Here is a 9,792-nt window from a genome sequence, read left to right on the forward strand (position 1 = left end):
CCGCGAGGGGGCGTGGCCACGGGGAGCAGCCCGGAGTGGGCGGGGCATAAAGGAGGCGTGGTCACATGACGTCGGAGCCGGGGCGTGGCCACGGGGGCGGTGGCGGGAGAGGCGAAATTACGCAGCGGTCACCCCAAATCCGCGTTTTCCCCAGGGAGGCCGAGGGCCGCCGCGGCCCGAGCAGCGCGAGGTCCGGGGAACAGCTCGCGGCGCGGGGCGCTTCCCTGGGGCAAGGCTGCCACCAAAAAGAGGAAATTTTCACAAAATCCGAAAACGGAGCCGATGTGGCTAGCAGAAACCCAGCAGCAGGGCTAGAAACCCTTATCCCCCCAAGAAAAGCCGGGGCAAGAAGGTGAAAGAGCCTTCATTTGGACAGCGTCTCCAGAAGGTATCTCGAGAAGGTATCTCCAGAAGAAGGGCTCTTCCAGCGGTGCTGGTGCTGGCTGCCCTCCAAACGGGGCTCCCGGACTACCTGAGCGGACGCGTGCTCGGATGCACAACAGCAACAAGCCTTGCTCACCTTGCAGAAGTTCAGATCCCTTATCCCCAGATCTGCTCTATCTCTGAAGGACAAAATGTGGAAGTGATGTCAGGCAGGCGTTTCCAGAGCTCTCTTCGGAAGAGATCAATAGCCATTTGGGGCCATCCTGCCGTGATTACTTAGGCAGTGCAAATTCAAGGTTGTTCGGTCCCTGCCTGATGGAAACAGCCTGGAACTGTCTGTTCAGATGCAAACAGGCAGCTGTGATGATAGTCCGTCCTAGGCAACTGCACGAGCTGCTGCACAAGCTGTCAGGGAGCCCCACGTATAATGTGGGGTTAAAAACAGGTAACAGCTACACTGCTGCTTTCAATCCAGTTCTCAGATGGCCCAAGTAGGTCGTGTCCTGGAAGCAGCACAGGACTAATTCTCCTTGCTGAGACCCTGGAGCAGTTAACCTCAGGTAAATATTGTGTTGTGGTGTCTACCCTGTGCCAACAATCACTGCTGATTTGGATCACACAGGCTGGAGAACCCGGTTAAGATGTATATTCAGAGCATCTTGTCTGAAGTTATAGTCAGCAGAGTGGTGTAACCAGCAGCTACAACAGCACAACCCACCTCTACTCTCAGAATGATGTCGCTCCCTGTCCCTTGACCATGCTTAGAGATCTCAGGGACAGTGTTTAGACGGATGGTATATCTATTTTGGAGTTAGAATCCCGTAACCCAAGTGACCTGAGATGAACACAGATTGCTTTCTGTAAAGACCACTAATGACCTGGGAGGCCCCAATGCAGCCAGTGGTTGGGCCTCCCATCCCCACCTCAGAGTGGGATCATGTAGACAACGAAGAGCAGCAGGCCGTGTGTTTAGATGGTATCTCTATCAGGATGCACAACAGGATGTATGTCCTGATCTGCAGAGGAGAGTAAAAAGAATGAAATGTTCAGTGCCCGCTGGCTACTGATTAAACAACCTCCATGAACTCTGCCCAGGGCATCAACTTTAGGCAATATGCAGCAAACCGTTACGCCATAGTTTCACGTACTTGACCTACTCCATTACTAACCCTCCTTGCTGAAAATTTCCCTTTCTCATTTACAATTAGCCGTACCCATTCCTCCGAGCCCTAAAGCTGACTGAAGCATCATGCTGGGTGTGTGTTGATATTCTATCATTGCCTACTCCAAGGCACAGAGGAATAGAAGACTTAGTTATATTACTGTTTTAAAGTCCTACTATATTCTAGCGTTTTTCTACCTTCCGCCCTTAGACACCAAAGGGACTAAGAAGAGAACAACAGAGAGGATAGGCAGGATCCTGGTGGCCAAATACAGCTGAGATGTCAAAAGCACTAAACCAACACCTTATATTATAAATATATTTACACGCTGTTTTATGACACAAAGCAGGATGAAAGGAGAGGAGTGTGGATTATCCACTGGTACGTAGTGAAGGTTTGTCAGTACCTGTCTTGCTGCTTAAAACCCCTGGTAACATCTACCTGACACTGCAGGCTGTCTTTGTTGCACTTTCTGCATTTTTCTGGATAGACTGAGGAAGCCTTTGGTATGAATCCAGAGTTAAACTCCAACTCCTATCTATGAGGAATGAGCAGGACTGTCAAAGTGCTTCTGATCTGAATAGTTTGTCCTAGTTCAAGATGAAAATCTCTACCACTGTCCCACATCATGCACAGTGAGTATTGCAGATCCCTCTGCAATTGTATCGTACAATACAGTCATCCAAGTGAAATCTTTGGCCTTACTTGCCCAGACAAACCTGGGAAAGGAAGCTGGGAGGTCATATGCTAATGCAAATCAGCACCCAGTTTCACCTGCTGTGATTTCCAAGACCAGGCCAAAGGGTGAGGGTGACAACCCAGGGCTTGACATTTGCTCTGCTGCTGGTTTCTTGGGTAACCTCAAATAGTCCTGTAGGTCCAGAGCCACAGAGGTGAAACTCTTTTTGGCATTTCTGAAGGACTGGTTCTTTGGGGATATTTTCAAAATCAGGACAGGTGCCCGGATTCTCAGTGCAGCTTCTGTATCCTTGCAAGCAATTTATGGGAATTAGCCTTCCTAGACGTTTTAGGGGACACTACCCACAAGGTTTCAGGGCAGCCCAGTCGTTACACCTTCTCTTTCTCTTTTCAGATCTGCTCACTGCCCCCAAGCCCTCCTGCTCCACATCTGCTTAACCCAACCTGGACTCCTGCGTAATGACCCAAGCCCTCTCACAGCCCCCATCGTCACAAAGCATTGCTGATCCCTACAGACTGGAGTGACAGCTGTTTTCCCTTTGGGTATGGCCTCTATCTCACTGAAGAGCGGGACGTATTTATTAAGGGCATCCTTATTACCAGCTGAAGAGTAAATGCAAAGGAAAGCAAAGGCCACCTTGCTGGCTTCAGTCCCATTGGCTGTGGGGGAAGACCGCTGTCTTCTCAGTGAAGCAGGGTGAAGGCAACCTTATACAGTGGCTGCACACTCTGAAAGTAATTTCAAACCCAGCATTTCCCTCATTTTAGTCCTGAAGGGTCTGCAGTTTCCAAGTGGTGTGTGGTGTGGCTGGAGTAAGCCCTTGGATCATCTCTCCCTCAGCTCAGAAAAAAGCCCTGTTAAATATAGTCCTCAAATTGAGGGCATATTAGACATCACACTGTCAAAACGAATATGAGGTGCTTTAGAAATGTGTCTAAGAAGAGAAGTGACTGGCACTCAGATGGGTGCTTTTGGGAGGAGGAACTTCTGTATGGCAAAGTTGAAAGACTTGTAGCCAAAAGACCTTGGCTCAAATCTTTTTCCTTCCACAAAAACTGCTGCATATTGCAGTGAGACTCATCCTGTTCTCCTAGGCTTGTTTTCCCGCTGGTAAAATAAAGATTAATAACATTTGGAGCAGATTCTGTCTCTTCCTGTGTTTCAACATTGCCTGGTACAACAGAGCCCTGATTTCACAGTCATTAAATGTTATTATGATCTTCTAAGAAGAATGAAAGATGAACAGGACATAATGAAAAGTACAACATGTCTCTTTTAATCGTGGAAGGAAAAAAAAACCCAACAGCCTCAGAATTTTCTCTGCTGGTTCTGCAGATTGTACAGATGATTTTGTACTGCATTCCTCAGCCCTTAGCTGCTGCTCTCCTCTCTGTTCACTGCATCAGCAAACAAACCGCAGGCTGGGTTATGCACGCCAGCATTTTTAATATGACCTCATGTAAGGTAAAGGGATTGTAGCCTTCCCTGCACAAGGGAGAGGAAATGTACAGGTGTTTACGAAGACAGCTTTGATTCGTAATAGCACACATGCAGATAACGAGTTAATCAGTGTTCACCAGCTTCTGGAAGTGGACTACATGCACTACACACTTTCACCTGCCTGGTCACTCTGGTAGGAGAAGTTTCTTGAGAAACATCCTTCCTAAGCAGAAGTTACCTGCACATCTATAAACCACCCAGGCTGAAGGAAGTGCAACCACATCAGTGCTGTTTGCCAGTGCTCAGAGATTCGTCTGCCAGATCCATAAACATCTGTCCCTCTGCTGCCCCTCCATCCCTGAGCATGGCCTGAAGATGTTTGCCAAGAGAGCTGTCTGGCCTAGGTAGAAGAAGCTAGCTGGAGAACATAATAAGGAAATGTCTGGTGTCTGGCCACACTTCCCAGTTTCTCCAGGGCAGTGAGCAGACACTGGGAGTGGAGGCTCCTCTCTTGAGGTTGCAGGTAGTTGCTCTGGATTCACTGATGACACTTCATTTCCCAGATCGGAGGTAATTAGCATTACTTTAGTCTTCTGTGCTACACACAGTCCTATCAGCAGGGTTTCACTTGTGAAATCCAAGAAGTAATTGGCTGCTTGATATCAGAGGAATCACCCTCCATATGCTACAAGCGCATGGCCATTTGCCTCTTGGATAAGTACAAGTGCTTTTAGGGCTAGGCTATTTGCTTGTTTTCATTCCTGAAACAGATTGTGAATTTATTATCCAAACACCCAACCATTTACCCTGTGATATTTTCCTAGGGAGAAGAGTGCAAGTGCTGCAAGTGCAAGGTAAAGGTATTTGTGCCTGAAAAACAGCTGTGATTGCAGTGACCGCATCCATAGCAGTAAATCAAAGAGTGAATGAGTAAGTCTTTGAAATCAGACTACGGAAGGAAGGCAACTGGCAGGATGTAACTGTGATACAACAGACATATGTACCCGACAGTGCAGACAGAAGTGTTCCTTGCGTCTAATTTTCCTAATAAATGATTTCTCTCAGAATGCAAAATTTTCACAGGCAATAACTAGTTTCTAGTGAAGCTCTCCAAATTTGTCACAAAGAAAGGGAGATCAAATTGATGAGAAAATGTATAGTATCCCCCAATCAGAAATTTAACATTTTTTACAAAGCTTTTGTGTTTTCCATGTCAAGGTTTTTCAATTTTCATTTGCCAATCTGGAAAAAGCCTGGACAATGAAAAATGAGATTCTGGGTTCACTTTCTCCTGGTTTTGGGAAACATCACTCGTACTGGAAGTAGCCGTACAGTCACCACAGATGGACCTATACGTCTCTGGACTTTCAGAATATCTTTAGGGCTGGCCATCAGAAACACACAATTTGGCCTGCCAAAGTTGTATGTAGTTTTTCCAAGTGAGTCAGAATAATTCTTCCGGCACAAACTGTCTCCCAGACTTTCCTCTGTACTCAGTATTACCTCTGTGGAAAGCGTTTCTGCTTCCTGCATTTGGCTTTGAATTGCAGTGAATTCTGGAAAAACATAGCTGTCTATACCATAAACTTAGGCCCTTCTATAGAGTCTGATAAATCTTTCATGTGTTGGAGTGTCACAGACTGATTTATTAGGTGGAAGTACAGATGTTTTGATGGTTTAGCTATAGAGTTAATGGGATTAGGATGGGATGGGATCTAATGATTGGATTCTCGGAAGAGGCATGACAGTGTGGCCTTATCTCTCCTTATCAGGCTGCATATCTGCTTTCTGAGGAGCTTTCTACCGACTGAAGCAAAGGAAGCCCTGAGATTTCACAAGGTGGAGGGGTAGAAACAAGGGGAAGGAGAATTTGACAGTAGAAAAGGGAAACCTGTGCAGTAATAAAGATTTTCCATTAGACAACATCATCAAAAAGGGGACATTAATGAAATTATCTTGACCTGCAGATTCATGCATTTTGGGTTACAGTAGGCACCTTTATCTACACATCTCACTGTGTTTCTACACGTTCCAAAAACTACACAAACAGGGGAAACAACATATATTTTTAAAAATTTCAGGAATTAAACTGTATGTCAATTTTGTTAATTTGGCAGTGACTGTTTAGGCTGTGCTGAGTAAGTTCAAATCAGAATTGCCTAAATCAGGATTTGCTAGGCTGAGTATCTGTAGCATTCAGTCTCCGTATATCTGCAGTAGCTCAAGGCTCTGTATGAAATACGACTCGTCAGGGGAAAAAGGTGCTCAGCATGGGAGCAAATGATCTCTCTGTTGGATGTTCAGGAATGAAAATCTTTCCCTTCAGAATCCAATTAGCTGTTCCAGTTGGTTAATAAAGAATGCACGTCCCGAGTACCCATGCTTATACATGACAAAGAGATTAGAGATAGGACAGCCCAGTAGGGTCAGACATGCTCCTGCGTGCTCAAATGCTCTTTATTTCGCTCGCTGTTGTAGGGAGTGGAACAAATTCAAAGCAATGACTTGTCATTTTAGAAATCAAAAAGGACACAGATAAAGTGAGACCTGGAAAAAGTCAAGCTGTGCTATAACTTGCCACAATGCTGTAGCAGAGTAGAAGTCTCTTTAGCCCTAACATCACAGACAAAGTAGAGCTGCTCTTACAGTAGGACGGCTTTGCAGAGAGCACAGGCACAGCCAGCTGAAGGATATTTTGCCTCAGTGTTCAGGAAGAAGTAGGGTTGGAAAACTGAGAGTAAGTGGAAATGGCCTCGCCTGGAATCTGGTCTCAGAAAACTTAAGTACTGCAGGGGAGAGCCTTACTCAATAACATCCTTCTCCAAATTCAGAAAAATGGCACAGCAAACCAAGCCGAAACAACGACAACTTCTCAGGAATCTGTTAAGTCTGAGACCACACTGTAAAGTTCAAGAGGAGCAAGCATAGTATTTTAGTTTAGAGCGAGAAGGAAAAAAACATCATCCAGGCAACTATGGTCTGATCTCAGTATTATGCAAGGCTTTGAGAATGAAGAGGTGAACAGGATTGCAAAACAAAGCACAGCATGGATTCCCTGTAGAATAGATTTCATCAAACTGACCTGACGAAATAGGATTTCTTAATAAAGAAAAGGCATCAGATCTCATCAACCTGCACTTTATTAAAATGTTTATGAAAAAACACTTTAGATGGAGTAGAGGCGAATAGTAAAGGCACTATAATTTGCCTGAAGTAACTGGCTGAAAATGTAAGCTTGAAAGGAAAAGTGTCGGGCAGGAGGGAGGTTACTGAGAAATCTCCTCATGAGTCATTCTTAGAATAAAAAATCTAGACGTGAAAAGGAAATGTACTCTACTCAAAGCTAGGATGTGCTATCAATACAGAAGAAGGTTCAAATATGATACAGAAAGAACTGGATCATCATGAGGCCTGAAATAATAGAAATGAGATGAAATTTGTAGTGTAAGTTTGTACTTCATGTGCCAGAACCCTAAAACCAAGACTCTGCTTTTGAAAATAGCTTATTGCTGGAACAGCTAAGAAGAAGAGCTGCCTGGATGTATTAGTGTTATCACAGGAGAGCTCTGGGCCAATGATTTGATGTTGCTGTGGAGAAGGTAAGTGCAGCTCTGAGACATCACACTTTAGGTAGAAACAGAGCAGGACTCATAACTTGGTTGGTATCTTTCTTGCACTGCAGTGCTCAAAACACAAGACACCAGGCTCCAGATGAAGGCTCAGAAGGGAAATAATCACTTTGCTTGACCTTCTGACCATGCTTTTACTGATACAGCTCAGTATGTGTTTGGACATGAATTTACATAGGAAAACAGAAGCAATGTCACCTTGAGGTGATAAGGAGCATGATCAATGTGGTTTATCAAAGCTATGCACCGGGGAGTGACTCAGTCTAAGTATCTTCATGTGGAAGAGGTACCAGAAATTTAAAAAGAGCTGTTTAATACAGGGGATACATAATCTCCTGCTGCTTCTTATTCTTAATCAGACAGGCCAAACTTAGAAAGAAATCTTAATTTTTAAGAGTAAGCGTAGCTAGCCGTAGCAGAAATGTGCTGTCTTAAATTTCCTGGTATCTTCAACTCATGACTGGATGCCAGAGAAAAGGCATTTTGCTCAAGTAGGCAGGGGGACCTGGAGGAACTGTAGTAGTAGTCCATAGACCTGATGGAGAGCGCAACTCCATGGCTTGTGAAATCCAGCAGATCTTCATTCGTTAATACTTGACACAAAAACAATCCACATCTTGTCGGAAGAACTAGATTAGGATTTTTATCTGTTTATATGAAAATTTACAGAAAAAGCTTTTCATGGATAGTTCTTATGTGTCTGATACCCTTGAAGGGCAATAGGATAGGACAGCTTACTTACTACTATCCCTCCTCCTTGAATATATTCCCAGCATAATTTATTATAATTGAAAAATAAGGGCTGTAGCTTAAATCCAGCAAAGGCCATTAGCATTTAACTTGATAGATGATTTCACTCTACTTTTAAAGAGCTGTCAAGGTGCCCACTTTCTAAAACTGCATCCATTGCACCCCCCCTTTCCTGAAGCACCTAATTGGCAGTATCATATGAGTCTCATTAATCTGGCAATTACCATTGTTGTACAGCTGAAGTCCTCAATTCGTTATACTTTGAGGTAGACATATTGTTAGACCAAGTTTGTGTTCATTGCTAGGCATTTTGGGACAGATTCACAAGCACTGATAATTACAAGCTAACAAACAAGGGAATAATAAGCCCAAATTTCCATTCATGGTCGTGGGCTCCACATTTCTTACTACTCTGGAAAATATTTTATTTTCTGGTGCAGGTGCAGCCTGTGTGAACAATGCAAGAATCAAAGAGGTCACTACTCCTACTAGGAAAAAGATGGAGAGAAATAAACCCCATTACAATATCTGCACAGGGTGACAGGTTAATCTGCATGGAGACAAAAGATTCTGGACTTTTTCCAGAAAACAAAATTACGTCGAGGGTAGATCATTTAATTCAAAAAAATACAGTGAACAATTTTGTAAAGAATCAGAAAAGATTCTTCCCTTCTTCTGCTGGCTTTTCTCTAGCTCTGTTATTTCTCCTGTAGTACAAAGTGCTTCAGCATCTCCCAGCGATGTTTCCTTTAATGACCATCTTGGTCTTCATGCTATAGGTGTCTTTACAATCCTTGTGCCTTAGTTCAAGGAAGGAAATTAAAGTTGTTGGGTTTTCATACAGAAATCATCATTCCAATAGCCTGAATTAAAGGTTCCCTGTTGAATATTCCTAAAAATACATGCATTCAATATCTTCTAAATAAACTCTGCATCCAAATAAACCATTTGCTTGTCAAGGAAAAGAGAAGCTGCTCAGCTTAGGAGTAATGATTTTTTCCCTTCAAAATTCCAGTAAATTGTGTCATTTAAAAAGGTTATGAATGGTCAGATTGCAGAAATGAGCAGAGCTATTTGCTTATAGTGTTTAAGGGAAACTAGAAAGGAGACTTAGCGACCTCGAAGTAGCTCAGTGGCCAGAACATGCCAATGGCCAGTGGAGAGCTTCATGGATTTCCTTCCTTTGAATGCCTGAACAGCTTGGATTGGAATAATAACCAATCATTTTAATCCCTAATATGTTTAAGGATAAGATGCAAGTTTGGAAGACTAAAGCTGAGTTTGAACTTGCGGGGATGTTCAGAGAGAGTGCAAAAGGCTTTTCAGCTGTTGAATTGACAGCAGTTTCCCTTCTTCTCCATTTGCCTTTGCTAATGTAATGCATACTCCATTTGTGTGCAGCAAGGTAGACCTTTGGCTACCTTGGAGGTTGATGAATTCCCCAGTTCTTGACTGAACACAAAGCAATCAACTAGGCATTGTGATGGAGCTGGCAGGAAAGTCAACGGACAGCCTCTGTGGGGGCTCAGGAAAGGCAGAGGTCCCATAGAAGTCCTGTGTCTTCCTGACAGCCGCATAGAGACATCTAGGAACATCTCTCATGACAGTGGCCACCCCTGAGATGGGACAGGGTTTGGTTTGCATAACCATGCAAACTTAATTACCCATGGTTAGAAGGTGTCATATCTCAGGGGCACTTGGAGAGTGACTCAGCCAGCCAGAAGTA

This window comes from Rhea pennata, chromosome 3 (genome assembly GCF_028389875.1).
Source record: "Rhea pennata isolate bPtePen1 chromosome 3, bPtePen1.pri, whole genome shotgun sequence".
Taxonomy (NCBI): domain Eukaryota; kingdom Metazoa; phylum Chordata; class Aves; order Rheiformes; family Rheidae; genus Rhea; species Rhea pennata.